This window comes from Tamandua tetradactyla, chromosome 20 (genome assembly GCF_023851605.1).
Source record: "Tamandua tetradactyla isolate mTamTet1 chromosome 20, mTamTet1.pri, whole genome shotgun sequence".
NCBI lineage: Eukaryota > Metazoa > Chordata > Mammalia > Pilosa > Myrmecophagidae > Tamandua > Tamandua tetradactyla.
The window spans coordinates 52297544-52318924 of NC_135346.1; the positions used below are offsets into that span (position 1 = coordinate 52297544).

General features: G+C 33.5%; 1 protein-coding gene and 1 long non-coding RNA gene across 5 annotated transcripts in view; one reads left to right on the forward strand and one right to left on the reverse strand.

The window, feature by feature from the left end:
- LOC143664103 (uncharacterized) overlaps window positions 1–8186 on the reverse strand; it is a 35783-nt gene extending 27597 nt beyond the window's left edge. Inside the window, exons 1-3 of the long non-coding RNA XR_013166317.1 lie at window positions 8151–8186; window positions 3130–3180; window positions 876–1192 (exon numbers count right to left, since the gene is read on the reverse strand). This is a non-coding gene — a long non-coding RNA (uncharacterized LOC143664103). The remainder of the gene's footprint in view (window positions 1–875; window positions 1193–3129; window positions 3181–8150) is intronic.
- RANBP17 (RAN binding protein 17) overlaps window positions 1–21381 on the forward strand; it is a 365039-nt gene that overhangs the window by 123693 nt on the left and 219965 nt on the right. The gene's annotated exons all lie outside the window — the stretch shown is intronic.

Genomic DNA, 21381 nt, shown 5'->3' on the forward strand with positions numbered 1-21381 from the left:
TGCACTTTTGCAACCAGTCTTATTTAGAGTACTTAAAGTTTCGTTTATTAACTTCCCATATCATCTCACTATATTGTCTCACCCATGAGAAATGGAATTTTTGCTTATTGATTTTTTAAATAAAAATTAAGTTGTACCTGTACATACAGAGATTTGCCCATTAGGGAAAACAGTTAAATATTGCATTTATAAAGCATTGCAAAAAAATAAGTGAAATAATTTTTTATTATAAAACAAAAATTAGTAGCATTTAGGAAGGCAGAATAGACATTGTAAAATCCTTGAGTTTACTCATTCTGTAAAATAAAAGTTGTACACATCTATAAGGAAGATTGAAATATTAAAAAAAATTTTCATATTTTAAAATTTAAAGATGGAAATTATCAATTTGGGTGGAGAAACATAACATTGTTTGGGTTCTTGTTTGGAATTTCATTAAGGATATTATATTCCTATGAAAAATCTGATTGGAACATGTTGAAGGCATATCCAGCACTAACTTTTGGCATGCTGGATAATTTAACTCTGGGAAGTTATATTCTTTTAAATCACCCCTAGGGTAGCTATAATACATGAAGAAAATCATTTAGACTGACACTGCTTAATGGGCACCTTTCATATCTAATGTTAAGCATTTTTAAAAATCTTCTAGGACTAATTATTTTGTCCATGAAAGCAAATTTGTGATTATTTGTCTTCTAAAAATTAAATTCCAAAGGGCCAAGAAAATGATCAGTTATAATTAGCATCTTTATTATTGTAATTCCCATTCCAAGATGATTTTAGACTTTTTATGCCTTTGTCTCTACCAGCTTTGCAGAGACTTCCTTTGCCCTGCATACAGAAGAGAACTAGCTAATGGAGAATATGCATACCTGACTTCTTTTCCTCTCCTAAAAATGGAGAATCCATCCACTGCCACTGTACTTTTTTTTCTTTTCTTTTCTTTTCTTTTTTTTTCTTGCACAGAAGACTGACATCTTCCTGTGAAGGGCTTGTGGCAATCCTATGCAACTCGTGTTTCTTCCTCCTTGAGAACATCATCATCTGAACCAGGGATCACACTAAGGGTCCAGGTGAGGGCAAGTCAGTTTATATATTAAGCCAGTTTCTTTTCTGATCAGATAATTCACACTCAGGCATGAGCTCATTCAGCGTCAGTTAGCCTTAGGTTTTTAAAGTTTCTTGGTCCCTAGAGAAAGACACACAATTCATCTGCCCATTAATTCTAGGACACCTAACTATTAATGATTAATCCCATCAATATAAAATTCACTTTGACCTAGAATCTTGTAATTTTCAGGGTACTTCCATATCTTAAATTCTTGAAATCTTGAAAGGAGTATGTAAATGCGGTGAGAGAGAGAGACTGAAACAGACAAGTATTTTCTAGTTGCAATTTTAGTACTGATCCTTGTCTCTAATTGAAGTTTACAGAAATTTAGAGCAACTTAAAATCAGTCTATGATGTATAATCTTGGACGCTTGTAATTTTAATGCCTTTTAACTGTTTGTAGATGTCTTGAAACCAGCAGTAGATTCAGATATTAAAGCTAACATGTGTACCCATGGTCTTTTATTAGTTTGCCAAGGATTCTTTGATTTAATGTCAAAATGATGAAGGAGAGATAGAGATAAGAATTTCCCTGTTCTGTACAGAACTTCCATATGGTAGTTAAAAGAAGAAATTCATGATTGCTCCTAAGGAAAGTGGTCTTAGCTAATAGAAGTCTGGTTTTGCACCTTGATGCTGTCTTATAACTTGAGAGGTAAATTAGGTTTGTGGCTATCAGGCTGTTTTCTAGACAACTTTTTTTTCAACACCTTTTTCTTTATTGGGAAAAGATTTTTTTTTCTTTTCATTGAAAAGAAAGATTCAATGTCTATCTTTGAAAATGCACTTTTCAAATGGACTTAGACAAATAATTTATTGGGTAAAAATCCCCTGCTTTTATGCTAATGTTTACTGTAGCACATGCAGAAGAACAAAAAATATTTATTATACATTTACAATGTTTCCATTGATATCTCTTTTGAATAGGAAAATTATTTATTTGATTCTGCTTCAGATTCTAATAGAAAGTTATTTCCCACTAGATCATAACTGTTTAAAATGATTAGTTTCCTATATGTGCATTATATATGTAAACATCCTAACCCAATCACATAAGTATATAAAGTAATGTAAATACTTAGAAACCCAAATTACATTACTAAGCTGGGAATGTCATACATATTAAAATGTTTATTAATATTATGGACTGCATTGTAATGAATGCATTGGGCATGTTTTTAAGGCTTTGTAAGTAGCACACATTTTCTATGGTATTCCTGGGCTTGGACAAGTCAACTAATTTCAAAGATATTGGCAAACTATGAATGACACAAGTCTTATATTTGACAGATTTGGAAAGTACTTACATATCTAAGAGTGCAGTTTTTAAAAATAACCTTTCCTATTTTTAGTCTTCTCATATAATAGCCTTTCTTTTACTTTCGTACCCAGTAGTTTTTTGGGTACATGCATATGTGAACTTCAGACATTTGCATATTTATAACTAGGAAATCACTATAAATTCTATTCCAGTAAATGAATGGAAATAAAATTTGTAGAGACTGGAATATTGATTTTTGGCCCTTACAAGATCAGAGTGGAATCAGTTTTTCTTAATTATCAGTACAGAGATTTATAGCTTCTTAGATATGTGAATTACAGAATACCTGTAATAACATATCTGTTCTTGACCAGTTAACACATTTCAGAGGCCCTCACTTCCCCTGCCTAGTGTGTGTGCAATAAGGTCATGCCAGCTGATTTTATCTTATAAAGAAAAATTGGAAAGGAAAATTTGCATAGAAAAATAAGAAATTGATACATTCTGAAACCAAATATGTGATTTTTGGATTCTCCCATGTGTAGATAGGATTGAGTTGCCTTTTCTAATACAAAGGCATACTGCTGATCTGCTATAAGCTTCCAGCTTCCATTTTAGTAAAATGTTTTGGATTTGGAATAAAGCATAGCCTAGAGCCAGGCATTTTGGAGATGCCACTCTGGTACTGGAAATTCCTAACCTTGTTCTCCCTTCCCAGTTAAGATTTAATTATATTACTATAATAAGCATTAACTTTAAAGTCAGGTTTTTAAATTTCTTCATGTCCATTCCATCTTCTCTATCCCTGTAGAACAAAGAAAGAACAATGAATGTCATTTCTTCTAAGAATCTCTTTTTAATGCATGTAAGATGCAAGAAACGGTCCCATCGTACCTCTTGAGTAGTGGCAGCATGCAAGTGCTAGAAACATACGCTATCTAGTTTTTCTTTTGGTAATGTCTTACTATTAACCCATAGAAATGTGTATCCTATTATTTCTACAATTCCTTCAAGTTATTGGTTAGATTGCCTGATGGCTACAAATACCTCAAGTTTATAATCACAGGTTATTTTTAAAAGATGATGCCTGCTTCATAAAATGTATCTGTGGCTGCCAAAATCTTATTTGGCTTGAAATAACTAAATTTAGTTGACTCTAAAATTGTATATCATTAGAAAATGCTATTTAAAACAAACAAATTATGATTTACTTTCAGTTCTGAAAATATTCAGAAGGATTTGTTATCTCTTGCAGACCTTTCTGCAAACTACTAATGGGATGAACACAATATATCACTTTTATAATAGTGAGCTATTAAAGGCAAGCATAAAGCAGTCTGAAGCCCATAAGTGCTGCCAACAGCTCCTGCTTTAATGAATTCCCTTTTAGATGTCCATTAAATGCTCATGGCAAATGTACTCATAATGGAAATGGCAAATCTAAATGGGTAGATATGAATAATCCATGGAGTTTAAATTCTGTTTATGATCATCTTCACATTTAGTTTTCAAGACAACGCAGTTTAGTTTTCATTACAGTTTGGAATAAAGAGGACAGGGAGTAATTGATTGCTTCAAGCAGATTAAAATCAATGGTTTTCTTTTCAAAGAACCAGTTCAATGCAGTAATTCCAACTTTAAACATTGATTTAGGGTACTCAACACAAAATGTTTTGTGCTGTGTGAACTTTTATATAGAAAGACTAATATTAATTTTATTTTGCTATATATCTATATAGTGAAATACAGAGGTTGTTAGTAGCATGTGCATGACTTAATAGTGATCTATATTAAGTCATTTTGATATTATTGCCGTCATATAATGAATCAATGAGATTCCCGTCATCACTGTAATACTGTTTGTAACCCATTAGCACAGAGAAATTATAGCCCATCATATATCATTACTGTGATTGAGGCTTTATTACCATATTCTCAAATTGCTTGCTTGCTGTAAAACTCAGTAGACACAAGACAACTATAGGTGGAGTATAGACTATGCAATATTGTGCTATAGTAATGAGGGATCATTGTACCATAATGGGGTGAAACTTATGAGGTAAATAAATTTAGCAGTAATAGAAAACTGGAGACTCTTCTTATGTTTGTTTTTATTACCTTAAAGGTCAAATATATTTGTTATACTCAGGTTATTGTTTATGTATTTCATGAATCTAGCCTCTTAATATTTGTGAAGGTCTTTTTAAAATTTGTACAAGTTATATCCTTTCAAAGTCTGTATTCTGATGCCCTTTGAATACTTCAGGAATAGACTTGGAATCTGCATTTTAGTACTATGGAGATTCAGCTTTTTAAATTGCTGCTAAGTCTGATATTTTTGAAGGTGGCTATTAAACTTTAGGTTATTTTTCAGGACTCTATACATTTTATTAAAAATGTGAATAGGTCACTGGTCTTCTGTCTTTTCAGTTGAAATAAAGCCTCTGAATGCAGTTAATATTCTATGCAATGAGCAGATGTAAAATATGGAACAATTGCTTCTATATTGTAAAAGACTTTTGATTTCTCAAAGAAGAAAGCAGAAGAACTATATTGCCTTTATGTTAAAAAAAATTCTCATAACACTAGAACGTGTTACCTAAATTGTGCATATGTCCATCACCCTCTGTGAGTCTTGTTTATGAGTTATAACATTAAGAATATTGTTTAGAAAGTAGAAAGCCCAGTACACTGACTTTGGAGCTAAGGTCACTGCTTGGGTTCAGCACTTTACTGGTGCAGAATGGCTTTCCGATCTAAACTTCATAACATTTTAAATAGCAGATAACAATGTAAAATAAAAATCAGAAGCTGGCAAAAAATATATTTATGATTATAAAGTACTTTACATATCAGTTCCTAGCCAAAGCAGTAATAACCACCTGCCACATTAGAAAAGGCAATATAGTTAGTCTTCCCCAAAGAGAACACCTTGATCTCTGGTTATAATACCATAGCACTTAAAATTACTCTTATGCTTACCATGATGTAATTATCACCCCTTTGCAAAGTATGTCTTTTATTTATAACACATAGAGTGGTTGCATTGGAATAAAACCTGAACAGAGTTCAGGTACTCTGTTCAGATACTCTGAACAGTTGTTTCTTGCAACAATAAGAGGTACTACATAAAAGTGAAGTTCAGAATTGACTGAGGGGACATAGACCTTAACTGTGCCTCGCCCAACTCCAATTAGTGTGTTCTTAAAATGTAAAAAACTGTGAAACTTCCTCACTACCTTCAGTCCATGCTGACCAGAGTATACAGCCACTTTGAATTACGTGGGGTTTTTTTTGAGTTTTCGTAATTTATTCCATCCTTTTTTGTGAGTAATTTGCATGTTAAAAGCAAATAGACAAAACAATGGCAAAAGGAAAATGCCAGGAGTAATAGAGAGAGGCAAATTTTGGAGACTTATAAAAAGATGCATTTTAAGTCTTTAAAATCATCTATGGTTCATTACACGTAAATAATTTCAAGCAGGAATAGAAATTATACTGAATTTGTTACCTACCTCAAAATATTTTGGAGAAAAATGCAGAATATGAAGGAATTAAAAGTTTGTTTTGTTTTTTTGCTTTCTAATTGGAGAGCTTTCAATAGATAAATAATGAAAATTAACAAATAATAAGTAAATAAAATAATTTTAAAGTAATAAGTGCCAAGAAGAAAAATAAAACAGGCTATGAAGGATAGGAATTGCTGGGTGGGACTGGTTTATATACAATATTTATAGAAGATCTTTCTAATGAGATGATATTTGAGCAAAAATCTGAATAAAGTACAGAAGCAAGCCATAAGGGTATCTGTGGTAAAAGTATCCCAGGAACAGTGAACGCAAAGGTTCTGAGACAGAAGCATTTTTGGTGTGTTTGCAGAACAGCAAGGGCAGTTTGAGCAAAAAAAGTAAGAAACTAAAAATATAATTAAATATGTTTTGTTTGGTTTTGCTATTAAAGAGGTAGTTTGGAGTCAAACATACTTCTGTTAGCTTTTTAAATATAAATTTAATTTTTTATCATCAGAACTGACTTTTTTTTTCTTTTTTGTGAAAAATAACTTACATACAAAAAAAAAACAATAAATTTCAAAGCACATTGCAACAATTAGTTGTAGAACTGTTTTCAGAGCTTGACATGGGTTACAAGTCCATGTTTCTAGGTTTTTACTACTAGCTGCTCCCAGACACTAGGAATTAAAATCATCAACATAATGATTTAGTGATCACATTCACCCATTAAACCCTACCTTCTCTGTATAACTCCACCATCACCTTGGATCTTTCTCCCAGTCTTTAGAGGTATTTGGGCTATGCCCATTCTAACTTTTTCACATTGAAAGGGGCTGTCGATAACATGGGATAGGGAGATGGAACTAGTTGATATTCTGGAGAGGCTGACTGCTCTGCATTTCAGGACTTAGCTGGTCCAGGGACCTGTCTGGAGGTTGTAGGTTTCTGGAAAGTTACCCTAATGCATGGAACCTTTGTAGACTATTATATAATGATCTAGGTGTTCTTTCGAAATGGCAAGAATGGTTTTGGTTGGGTTTGGCAAGTTATAGTAGGTAGCAATGTCTAACTGAAACTTGTATAAGAGTGACTTCCAGAGTAGCTTCCCGACTCTATTTGAACTCTCTCAGCTACTGATACCTTATCTGTTACACTTCTTTTCGCCCTTTTGGTCTGGATGGCATCTAATAGCTTTTTTAAAAATAATTCTTTTATGGGGATCTAGGTGTTTATTTTTGATAAGTTGTGACCAAAAGTCTCAGAGTATGGTCCATGGACTTTGCTTTATACTTTTAGAGTTTATAATTGAGAAATGTCTGCTTCTACTGCTCGTGTCTGTTTTCAGTTTATTTCTAACATTCAGTAAAAACAAACATTTCACTTACTAGCCCTTTCAAAGCAGTTGCATAGCTCTGTTAAAGCTTGTATTCTTCTTGTTATTTTATTTGAGTTGCTGACAAGTGAAAATAGATGATAAATGGAGTTTTAAAGATATTTAATCTCGTAGAAGGGATCATTGAGTTGATAGAAGTTTGAGAACCATTTACTTTCTTCTAAATTAGGAAGTAAGGGGTAGAGGACCCAATCACAGTGACACTGAGGTAGAAAGAAGACCTTGGGAGAAATCTGAGATTTCAAAGTGAGGAAAGAAACTAAAATGTCTAATATTATACATTATGTTTTGACATGGAGATGAGGAAGCTGCTGAGGAAGGAATTCTTCCTAGTTGCTTACTATGTAACAAATTGCCTACAAATTTAGCAATTTCAACAACAAACACTTTGTTTCACATAGTTCCTAAAAGTGAGGAATCTAGGCACAGTTTAGCCATGTGGCTCAGGGAACCTCATGAGATTTCAGTCAAGTCGTTCAGCCAGGGCTGTAGTCTCTGAGAATTTGAGTTGATTTGGAAGATCCTCTTTCAGGATGGCCTGCTAACTTGCTTTTGGCAGGAGCCTCATTAGTTGTTGAAAGGATGCATCACTTCCTTACCATATAGAGCTTTCCATAGGGTGCTCAAGTGTCCTCATGAGATGGTATTTAGCTTTCCCAAATCGAGTGATCCAGGAGAAAGAGCAAGAAGATGCAATACTTTTTATGACCTACTCTCAGAAGTGACATATTGTCTCTTCTGCATTATTCTGGTTAGAAGTGATTTACTGCATCTAGCCCACACTTCAAGGAGAGGGTGAATTAAGTTCCACCTCTTGAAACAAGGGGTATCACAGAATTTATGGACATATTTTAAAACCACTACATTTACCCATACCACCATTAGCCATGCTGATCTAATGGAGGCTGTGACTCAGTGTTTTGTGACCTGAATTCTAGAATTAAGAGGAATTGTAGATATTCCTCCTTGAGCTTTCTTTACCCCCTGCCCCCAATCCTAAATGTGGCCTTTTCCTGGATTTTGGCTTTCACAGGCATATGTTACTATTGAGCCGTAGGCTCTCAAGTATCACATTTAGGGAGTGAGTCTGTATGAAAGGAACCTTAGGCCTAAGAAGTAGAAGACTTTGCAGCTTATGTGTGGTCTAGCCTAATTCACTAGGATTCTAATAGAGATTTATGGCCAAAACTCCATTTAAAAGCATGATCTTTTCTGGTTATGTACTTTGCATTATCTCCCTATGAAATTTGCAGTCACAATATTGAAAAAGTTTCAAGTTTCAGGAACACATCTATCTAATAGGAACCATGCATATAAAATTAAGAAACTTCTGTAACTGGTGTGTTAATAGATGGATAGAGGCATAGCAAGATAAGTAATAATGCAAATATAAAAAAAATTAACTATAGAATCTAGGTGGTGGGTTTATGGGATGTTCATTGTGCAATTCTTTCAAAAATTTTTATGTGATGGAAAATTGTCATAACAATATGTTGAGAGAATAAAATCCTTATCCTTATAATGCTACTCCAAGCTATTGCTTTTCCAAATGTGTACCTACCAGTAGTGGCAGAAAATTGGTACCTTTGTTTTTTTCAGCCTTAACAACTTATACAAATTGCTATTAATGGTTGGCATCAAAGAAGGCTTAGTGTCATCTAATACTTTCTGTCTGTACAGTGTGCTTTCTATGACAGTAGAGCAACGATTTCAACTCTTTCTGTCCTCCTATATTATCATGAGGTTCTGAATTACAAGGCACATTCCAACAGAATATCCTTTACATAATAGCGGCTACCAGTTACTGCATGTCTGCAGCACTGTACTGACCCATACTACAGTCCAAAGCTATAGGTAATTTACAAACCAAGAAACTATGCTGTAATACTTTTGTTTTTCAGTGATGAGCCCAATAAAATTCTTTTCAGTATTGAAAATCTCTGGCATTGTATTCTAGCATGTGATTATTTTTCATTAGCATATTAGCATAATCTGTGAAAATTGCCTAGATATTTGCAGTAGCCTCTCATAGAGTTTTTAAATTTCTTGTACCTCTTATGGGTCATGGCATGCAAAATACTTGCGGTATAGTTGAAAGAGCTGTATTACTTGGAGTTGGAAAGTCATGTTTAGGTCTTAGTTACATCACTTAAAAGCTTTATGACCACGTGGGGAATCTGAGTGAAGGATATTTAAGAATTCTTTGTAGCTATTTTTGCAAGTACTCTTAAGTCTGAAATTAAAGATAAAACATAAAAAATAAATAGCTTTGTCACCTCTCTGAGCATCTGTGTACTATTTTAAAATTAGGAGTAATAATATCTACCATCAGAGGGACATTGAAAACCTTAAGTGAGAAATGTAGATACACATTCTTATGCAGTTGTCAGGCATATTGTAGATACTCAGTATTTTCATGTATGATTAAATATGCAGTATGTGTTCATTAAGAAGGGCAATACGATCATTTAAGAAAATCCTTAATCTTGAGGAATTAGTTTAAATCCTTATTCTCCACAGAATGACCTTGGGCTATTGACCCAAGTCCTGTCAAGCCTTAGTTTCTGCTAGGGTGGTTTTTGATAGTGACAAGTATTTGCTATCTAAACGCTTTTAAGTTGCCCCATAGAAAGCTACTGTAAGAACTCAAGGTCAGATTGTGTAATATTTATTAAGCAGTGGCCCATTTCAGTAGTTAATATCACCTATTTTCTTCATTTATATTGTGATTCCTCAATATTTTCTACCATCATATGACACAAAACAACAAATCTAACAAAACAAAGAAGCCAAACCACTAGTACTCCTCCACTATCTAACGTGATAAAATACCAAACTGTATTTTTACTTGTTGAAGAAAGTCCTGTATATCCCACTAAAAATCATTTTTAAAGAATATCATTATAGACAGATGTACTTAAATACTGTACATTTGTTGTTTTCATTGTTAATGAAATATTTGTGATGAAAGAAATGATTAATTAATGCTGGTGAATTGTTTTGGATCCAGGAGGAATTCTCCCTTTACTAAGATGATCAGGAATGATTTTATCATAGTAGCACTCATATTTGAATCATCTTTGGATTAAAAGGTTCTAAATAGGGTCCTTTTTGTATTGCTTTTCTTAATTATAACTATAAATCAAAAACATGCAAAACTACACTGGGCTAAATGTTTTCTAAGAACCATTTAATGATCGCAATAACCCTCTCTAGAGGGGGGCATTATCTTTTTTGTCTGGGAAACCAAGTTCACAGAAAGAACTCTACTCGTTTAAATTTATACTTTGCATAAAGGGAGTAGAAAAATAGTTACATAAAGTCTGTTCTGCAGTATTTTAAAAGAGGATATAGTAATTTGCTTTAAAAGTAAATAAATAATGAGAATTTACTTAATGGGCACAAAAGTGAATGAATATGGGAAGACTCCAGAAAAAGAGATATTGCTGATGTTATATATTGACTGGTGACTGCTTTCCTGTACCTAATGTTAAACAATTGGTACCATGCAAATATCGACCTCTGTCAAGTGACTGACTACAGTATTTTTCATGTAGTGTTCCTGTAATTACTTTTGTAATAAGTAATTGTTTTTGAGGCAAATATGTAAAATGAAGTATTCTTCTTTTAAAAATAAACCTAAGATCATTCTTTTTTTAACTTAAAATGTTTTATTCTGAAGATTCCAGGAATATACATGAAATTGGATAGTGTTTCAAACTGGTTTACAACCAGAGGAACTGTTTCTTCAAATAAAATTTTACACTGAAACAGTGTCCTTAGTTGAGGTTGGAGGTGGGGGTGGCAGGCAGCCATATGTTCCAGCGGCTCAGTCCTTTCCTTGCTTTCTGTGTGGTGCCCCCGAAGTGTCTCTCTGGCATCCTGAGCCTCTAAGAAGTGTATTTTAAGAATGGTAAACATATGTAGGAATTTGTACTTCAAAGGCCATATCCTGTTCATTTGGCTATTACTTGATGCTGGCTCAGTGTCACTGTTAGATCATGGAGGGTAGCCAGCAATTATTTTAGTTGTTCAACAGGAATATGCTCATTGCATATCTATAACAAACTATTTATAAATTGTTTCTTTTTTTTGGTTTCCAGAACCCAAATTTATGAGAGGCAACTGTGAATAGATAGGATCTATTTTAAGGTCTTAGATTAAAAAGAAAAAACCTCTGATTGGGAATTCATATAATTTGGTGAACTAACAATTTATGCATTTCCTACTAAGAACTAGAAATCAATCCTACTGCTCTATTACAATCTTAGATACGGTCTTCCAAGCAGGCATGGAAAGATGTTAGTTATTTTTTTCTCATGTTATCTATAAATAAATATTAATATATATGACATTTTTATTTTAATGCCTCCTGTAAAACTGTATTCTCAGAAATCTAATGAACCAGACAATGGCTTTAACAGCTCATATAAATTCACTTGGCATATGGCTTGAACATTAAGATAAAAATGACAAGTTTTTCCTGGTCGCTGGTCTGTACAATTAGTTTTTTCATAAGACTATTCTTAAAATAAATTTTTAATATAACTTTAAATTCATATAGATACATTCAGCATATTAAAGAAATATTTTAATAAAGATTTATGTTGAAATTTTAGATTATTAGCAATTTTAATTCATCAAGCCTAATTTTTCCTTTTGTAATAATAATGTATTTTCAAACTATTATTAAATTGTACAGAATTTTATATTTATTTGATGTTTGAATATAATACCTGGATTGGGTTTTCTTTGCTCACAAAGGTAAAGAGAACTCCAAATTTACTCATAATAAAGGTATTAGAGAAACTGTCAATAAATTTACTGTTATAATTGAATCTTATGATATCTAAATTGTTGATAATATGATCTGCTCGTTAAACAATAGTGTCTGGAGAAAATGATGGATTAATTGACTGATGGCTAAAGTTTCCCTCAAATATAATGGTTTATCCAGTTTGATTTGATTTGTGTAAAATAACTTTCTCTAATAAACAATTTGCTCAGAGGCAATAGAAGAAATGAATGGTTATCAAACCAAATTTAATTAGTCTATCCTAGATTGATATTACTTGGGGAGTCTTCGTTTTAATTGTAGAGGGCTGTATGCAAAGAGTTTGGTTCATTATTTTTTCCTGTATAAACACTATTGTGTAACTACCTATGGAATAATAACATGTGAATTCATTTTAATAAATGCTTGTAAAGTGAATTAGCTAATTATGCCAGGCTAAAAATGATTCCTTTAATTATTTTGGATATTTAACTGGTACTTCAATTTTATTATTGTTAGTCTGTAAATGTGATTTGTATTAGCTCTGCCAAACTAATTATTATGTATAACTTAACAAACAATTTGAACAGTTTGTAATGTTTATAATGTTCTCTTCTTTATAAACAAGAAAACATTATTTCTAGTTTACATGAAGATAAAGGACTGGCACAGATTCAGCCAAAAGGATAATGATTTCTGTCTCATTAGAGAAGAAAAACCCCTCACTATCCATTGTAGTACTTGTCATAATGGTGTTTGAGAAGAATGAACATGTTTCATTCAGAAGAATGTAAAACCGGTGACTCATTACCTTATCTTAAGATAAATATCTTGTAGATAGGATGTAGCAAAAGAAATTTGATTAATTCTCCTTTTACAAGCTGCAAGAGTTTTCTTCATGCTCTAACGAAAGTAGAATAAACTCTATATTTGTTCTTAAGCAGGAAGCTTTATGTTAAGAAGTCATTGTGTATGTCAAAAACATTATGCTTCTTAATCACTTCCACTTAGCAGGCCACTCTAATTGTCTTTGAATCAGAAATGAATGAGAACAAAGGCTTCAGTTCTAATAACAGATACAGCATCTGAAGTTAGTCTTCCTGTAGAAGAAAGCAAAATATCTTCCACAAGAATGTACAATGTAAAACATTATTTTTTGTTCTTAAACATACAGTAAAATTCACTGTGTTGTGTGTGTGTTGTCCAGTTCTGAATTTTAACACAAGTATAGATTCATGGATCCACTTCCACAATCACCCAGTTTAGAGTAGTTCCATCAACTAAAATAAATCTCCCTCATGCTGCCATACCCTCCCCCGTCCCTACCCCCTGGCAACAAGTGATTTGTTCTTCCTCATTGTACTTTTGCCTTTTTGCAGAATGTCGTACAAATAGAATCATAACATATGTGACTTTTTGAAATTGCCTTCTTTCACTCAGCCTAATGCCTTTAAGATTCATCCATGGTTTTGTACATAGCGATAGTTGTTTCCTCACAAATTGAATATACAAATACTAATGTTAGTTTTCCCAGTTAATATAAATAATCTGCCTTATATGGAGACTTAGTTTCTCCTACATAATTCCCCATCATAATTAGGACTTGAGTTTTACTATTGCACACATATAGTCTTTTTAATGACTATGTTGTAATCCATTTTATGGATGCACCATACTTTGTTTAACCTGTCTCTAACATATAAGCTTTGATTTTTAAAAAATATTACATTCATTGATTCAATAAACATTCTTGTATATGCCTATTCTGCAAACATGTCTGCCAAAAATTCCTAGAAATGAAATTGTTAAATGAAAGGATAAACACAAAATTGTGTAGGAATTACAGTTTACCTTCCCAAAAGATCATAAGTCACTCAGTAATTTTGCCATTGTTACCCTTTTTTTGTAATCTTTGCAAATATAGTACTGAAAAACACCTTACTTTTATTTTTATTTATATTTCATTAAATATTAGTGCAATTGGACTAATTGTTAATGTGTATTGTTAAGATGACTAAAAATGCATGAAAAGATGATCAGCTTTACTAGCTATTAGGGAAATGAAATCAAAACCCAGAGAGATATCATTTCACACCTACTAGAATGGCCACTATGAAACGAACAGTAACTCCAGGTGTTGAGAGAGGATATGGAGAAATAGGAACCCTTATTCAGTGCTGGCAGGAGCATAGAATGGTACAGCCACTGTGGAAGACAGTTTGGCAGTTTCTGAGAAAACTAAGTATAGAACTGCCATATCATCTGGCAATCCTGCTTTCCCCAAAGCTCTGAAACCAGGGTCGTGACTAGACATTTGTATACTAATGATTGAAACAGCGTTATTCACAATGGCCAAAAGGTGAAAGCAACCCAAGTGTCCATTAGCTGAGGCATGGATAAACAAAATGTGGTATACACATAATGGAATATTATTCAGCAGCAAAAAGGAGGGAAGTCCTGAAGCACACTGCAACATGGATGAAACTTGAGGACATTATGTTGAGCAAAATAAGACATAAAAGGAAAAATATGAGCTCACTAATATGAACTAATTATAATATGTAAGTACAGACAAAAATCTACAATATAGGTTAGCAGGAGAGAGAAGGAAACTAGAGAATGAGGAGCAGATGCTTAATATGTGCAGAATTTTTAAATAGGTTGAATTTATATGTTTGGAAATGGATAGAGGTGATGGTAGCACTTATGTTAAGTGTAATTAGCAGCACTCAGCTATGTGTGTGATTGTAGTTCAAAGGGGGAAGTTTAAAAGTTTAAAGTCATATATGTCACTAAAAGGAAAACTAGAGGTTAAAACATGGGACTGTACAACACAGTGAGTCTTGTGGTGGATGATGACTGTAATTAACAATAAAAATATTTAAAAGTTCTTTCATGAACTAAAACAAATGTATGTCACTAATAAAAGAAGTTATAACAGAGTGTATATGGGAAAAATGCACCTATTACAATCTATGGACTACAATTACAGTAATACTTTATTCAACAGTAACAGATGTACTACACCAGTGCTAGGGGAGAATAAGGGTATGGTTGATTGGGTTTGTATGTTGTTTTTGTTGTTGTTTTGAGTAATGAAAATACTCCATAATTGATTGTGGTAATGAAAAACTATGTGATGATACTGTGAGCCATTGATTGTATATTTTAGGTGGATTGTATAGTGTATGAATATATCTCAATAAAATCACAGAAAAAAGCAAAAATGTTTCTTGGTTGCCCTAGAGATTATAATTACATAATTAACTTCTCACATTCTAATTAGACTTACTATTTTACCCTGAATGTGGAATTTAGGTCCCTTTTCCCCACTCTTTATGTTGTAGCTACGTTATTATTACCTGTACTTACATCGAAAACCTGTTAGACAATTTTACAATTTTTGCTTTCAGCCATTGTAGATATTTTTAAAAATGTAAGAGGAAAATAATATACTATTGTATTTATCTATATGTTTACCATTTCTGTTTCTCTTCTTTCATTCCTGATGTGTTCCAAGGTTTTCTCTCACATAATTTCTCTTCTTTCTGGATAACTTCCGTTAGCATTTCTTTTAGAGTAGGTCTACTAATAATGAAGTCTCTTAGTTTTCTTTCATCTTTGTTTAACCTTTTTTCATAAAGTATGGATTCACTAGACATAGAATTCTGAGTTGACAGTTCTTTGCTTTCAGCACTTTAAAAAGTTGTTCCATCTCCTATGGCCTCATAGTTTCTCATGAAAAGTACAGTCATTTGAATTGTTATCCTCCGTTATATTCAGTGCTAATTTTCTCTGTCTACTTTCAAGGTTTTTTTTCTTTGCCTTTAGTTTCTAGCACTTTGATTATAATTGTGTGGGCATACTTTTTTATGTTTATCCTTCATGAGTCTAATTTTATGTGTTTTGGGTTTTTTCCCCCAATTTGAATTATTTTCAGCCATTGTTTCTTTACTCAAACTTTTCTCCTTCTGGAAATCCATTGATATGAATGTTAGACCTTTTGTTATTTTCCTTTTAGATCCCTGAGGTTTTGTTTATATTTTTTAAATTATACTCCTCTGTTGTTCAAATTGTATAATTTCTTTTGATCAGTCTTCAATTTCATTAACATTTTCCTCAGTTATCTCCATCCTTTCATTGAGCCCATCAGTGACTTTTTAATTTATTTTCATCTTCCGTTTAGTTCTTCCTTGTATATTCTATATATTTTAATGGGAATTTCTATCTTTCCATTCATTTCAAGAGTGTTCTTCCTTACTTTTTGGAACATGGTTATAATAGTTTCTTTAAGGCCATGATAATTATAACAACCATGCCATCTTGGAATTGTCATCATTTTTTTTCCTTCAGATTTGAGAGTTTCTTTGTTCTTTGTATGACAAGTGATTTTAGAGTATTATCTTGGTCATTTTGAATATTATATATGAGACTCTGGCTCTTAGGTAAATCCATAGTAGAATGCTAAATTTTTTCTTGGCCTTAACAGGCACACAGCCTGGTCAGGTTCACAACGCAATTCTAACACTCCTAGACTGATTTCAGTATCAGTTTAGTTTTCAAAGCCATTGGAATGCTATTAAGATCTTCATCTATTTCACCCAGTGGGACATTTGGGACCTGGATAGTGTCTAGCCCAGTAGTTCAATTTTCAATGCTTTTAGTATGCTATTTAGTGTTAGATTTATACATGAATAGATCATTGTTGAGCTCAAGGGTCCATAAATTACTTTATGAAATAGCTCTCTGGAATTCCCTCCTTTTTGTGGTATTCTGACACTTTACTGTTTCCTGGGGCCTCTTTTGTAGTCCTCTGGCTAGAAAGATATAACCTTAGTTTCTCCACTGAGTCACAGACTTCTGCATCTATGTGTGTATCCATTGCCAAGAAGCAGGGGAACAGAGAAAGAGAAAAAAAAAAAGCAGTGGGAATTCACTCTGCTCTTAAGACCACAGCTCCTCTGGTCAGACTTTTAAGTACCTCCCAAGCTGTACTGCCACTACACTGCCATGGAATTGTCTGGGAGCTTGGGTGAAGAGAATAAAAGATAAATGGGATTCCCCACTCTCACTGAATCTTACCTTTCTTACCTCTTGAGCCAGAAAACACGGGCTTTTCTTGAAATTCTTTATATTCCCAATGCATGCTTCCTGGTTTTGGGTTACCTCCGAGTCCAAACTGGGCAATACTGGGGAAAAAACAATAGGAAGCTTAATACCTTTGAATTCTGGTTTCCTTTCCCTGTCTTTCCCACTACTATTTAGTTTTCAGAATTCTCAGATAGTTTTTCCATGAGAGTTCATATGAGCACTCGGTAGGAGCAACAGGGTGGAGATTGCTAACTTGAACTTGCTTGGATCCAGAATCTCTCTAAACCATTCTTATTTTGAATCAAGCTGTTAAGTTCCCTAGATTGTAGAAAAATAATCACACTTCATTTTTCCAGACTATTGGCCACATGGTATGTGCCCATTAAATATTTACTGATTGATTATCTTACCCAGTTCTTCGAGGCATATGGTGTTAATAAAATAAGATATTCATGATCAAAGGTTATGTGTGACAGTCTGGATTCTCATTTGATGTGAGCCCCATTACTTGCATGAATGTGTGTATCTCTGTCTTCTAAGAATATATTCCATTTAGATTTATAAGTATTTTATCATTATACTGCATACATTTTCTTCTAAGAACTAAAAAATAGTCATAAATTTTTATGAGTAATACCTAATGGAAGTATAATTTGATAGCTAGTAAAAATGAATGTACTTGAAATTTGTGTGCTGATAATAAACAATGGTCATTTACAGAAGCTATATTTCATTTGATTAAGTACTTGAAAAGTTTAATCTGAGAATTCATTCTGTTAAAGAATCATGTATACATCTTTATGCCTTAGGGACAGAAAATTTAAAATTTTTTTGTGACTGTATAGAGTTATATAATTTTTTGTAAAGCATAAAAATGTTATCTAATAGGAATTTAAGTGCAAATTATAAATTAATGCTAAAAGTTATTTGGATTAAAAATTTAAGTGTTAGCCTCAAGGAAAAACAAAAACTGTTGGATCAAAAAAGAAATATATTTTCTAGTGTTTGCTGGAAAATTGCCACAGTTTGTTCAGTGTGGTATTCTAAAGGGTTTTACACATTTTAAGACCATCTATAATCTTTAAATTAGTTTGCTTATTTTAAGATTGTAGATGTACAAACATGCGGAAACCATTCAGATAGTCATAGACACTTGACATGGAAACATCCTTAAAAATACCGCAGGATCTGGTACCAATCAGGGATCTTCCCTCTGGTTTGCAATTCCGTTAATGCTTGAATTTAGCATTTTAATGTTCTAAGTGTTACATTTTCTCAACCTTTCCCAAAAGACTCTTCATAATTTATTTTCCTTGCATAAAGTTTTTTCTAATAAAACTCTTGATTATTTAGAGAATAGATTTGTTTAGATATTTTTTTTTATTCTTCTATGCCTCCAAATTATCATTGAGATGTTTCACAGTTTCTTAGCACTGCCATTAAAAGTATACTTCAAACTACCCTATTCCAGTACTCAGTTTAATTTAGCTCGGCCTTCATTGGGCTCTCATTGTGTGTCAAGTCCTGTGCTTAAAACACCAGTTAAATAGCAAGTAAGATATCATATGTGTCCTTGAGGAAATCTGGTTGATAAGTGAGATAAGCACATAAGCAGTTATAAATATAGTGTACACATACAATACTTTTAAGATAGGATATTGTACCAAGGGGAGCTTGATTTATTCTGTCTGGGTCAGGGATGGAGGAAGAGATTCTGACTTAAATTCTGGAAAGCCACAAAAGGAAATGGAAATAAAGCCAAAATACGAAGTAGTTTTGAAGAAATTTCATAATGATGAGATCAGAGAAAGAGGTAAGTGTAGGTAGATTTATCACAATATATAGAAGTTTAAGCTTCTAAAAGGGGCTACTAAATTTGGATCTTCACTTGCTTATAAAAGAAATAAAATTAATAATTTTTTTCAAAAATATAAAATAATTGAGAAAACTCTTGCAACTTATTAGAAGAATTATAGAAAAATTCCAAATAATATATGTAAATACTGTCTCCTTCAAGAGGTAGAACTTACTTCTCCTCTCCTTGAGTGTTGGCTGGACTTAATTGATGACTTGCTTCCAAAAAGTATGTAAAGGGAAAATTAGCAACCTTATAGAAGAGAAGCCGGGCAGGCACCACCTTAATTAGTTGATCAAGGTTAAAATTGCCACTGAAAAGTTATGGGGTAGTCATGGGGTAGTCATCACACTGTGGTCTTCTTCCCCAGAACCCAGAACTCCTGTTTAATCATGAGAGAACATCAGACAAACCCAAATTGAAGGGAATTCTACAAAACACCTGCCAAGACTCTTCAGAAGTGTGAAGGACAAGGAAAGTCTGAGAGACTGTAACAGACCAGAGAGACTAAGGAGACTTGATGACTAAATGCAAGTGTTATCCTGAACTGGATCCTAGAACAGAAAAAGGACGTTAGTGGGAAAACTGGCAAAATTCGAACCAAGTCAGTAGTTTAGTTAATAGCATTATTGTACTCCTTAGTTTTAACAAATATACTGTGGTTATGTAATATTTTAACATTAGGAAAAGCTGGGTGAAAGATGCGTGGCCATTCTTATACTATCTTTTCTTTTGCAACTCTTATATTCTTTAAATTATTCAAAAATAAAATGCTTATTTAAATATAATAGAAAGATCATAGATATTCTGCCAAAATATATACTGATGCAGTTGAGCACTTCTTTATTTATTAGCCATTCTTTTATGGCAGATTAGAATTGCCAATTATAGTCTTTGCTCACTTTTTTGTTTAGGTACCCTTTTACATAAGGTTGCTATTAGGGACATTACCACTACATGAACTTGTGCTGGGCTCTGTATAAAATTGTACCAGTAAATGAAAAAGCTTGTTTTTATTCATTCTTACACTACTTTTGAGACTTTGTGTTCTACAAGCAAGTCCTGTTTTAAAGATTTCCTTTTTTTGTCTTCCTTTTGTTATGTTAGATGCTGGAAATTTTTCCATATACTAATCTCACTTAATCCTTGTTACATGTGTTTACCTACTTTGCAGATGAGAAAGCTGAGGCTTGGAGGTTAATAATTTGCCCAAAATCAGATTTATCAGGGACAGGATTCAAACTCAGGTCTTGTTCCAATCTCCTTTCTTTCCATTATTATAACTGTTCTAGTTTGCTAGCTGCTAGAATGCAATATACCAGAAACAGAATGGCTTTTAAAAAAGGGGAATTTGATAAGTTGCTAGTTTACAGTTCTAAGGCCACGCAAATGTCCCAATTAAAACAAGTCTATAGAAATGTCCAATCTAAGGTATCCAGGGAAGGATACCTTGGTTCAAGAAGGCCGATGAAGTTCAGCGTTTCTCTCTCAAGTGGAAGGGTACATGTTGAACACAGTCAGAGTTTCTCTCTCATTTAGAAAGGCACATGGTGAACATGGCATCATCTGCTAGCTTCTTTTCCTGGCTCCCTGTTTCATGAAGCTCCCCAGGAGACATTTTCCTTCTTTATCTCCAAATGTCGCTGGCTGGCATATGCTGCTTCTCATGGCTGTGTCGTTCTGCTCTGCTCTCTCTGAATCTCCTTCATTCTCCAAAATGTTTCCTCTTTTATAGGACTCCAAAACTCATCAAGACCCACCCAAATGGGTGAAGACATGTTGTCACCTAATCTGGTTTAACAACCACTCTTGATTAAATCACATCTCCAGGGAGATGATCTGATTACAGTTTCAAACATACAGTATTGAATAGGGATTATTCTGCCTTTACAAAATGGGATTTTGTTTAAAACATGGCTTTTCTAGAGGACGTACATCATTTTAAACCAGCACAATAACTATCTTACTGTGTTAGTTGGATTCAGTTGTCAACTTGGCCAGGTGAGCATACCTAGTCTTGTTGCTGCGGACATAAGCCAATGGTACGTGAACCTCATCTGTTGCTAAGTACATCTGCAGTCAGCTAGGAGGCGTGTCTGCTGCAATGAGTGACCTTTGACTTAATTGGCTGGTGCTTAAATGAGAGATTGCAAGGTAGCACAGCTAAGCAGCTCAGCATTCCTCATCTCAGCACTCGCAGCTCAGCCCAGGCCTTTGGAGATGGAGAAAGAAGTCACCCCGGGGAAAGTTGTTGGAACCCAGGGGCCTGGAGAGAAGACCAGCAGAGACCATCCTGTGCCTTCCACGTAAGAAAGAACCTCAGTGGAAAGTTAGCTGCCTTTCCTCTGAAGAACTAACAAAATAAATTCCCTTTTATGAAA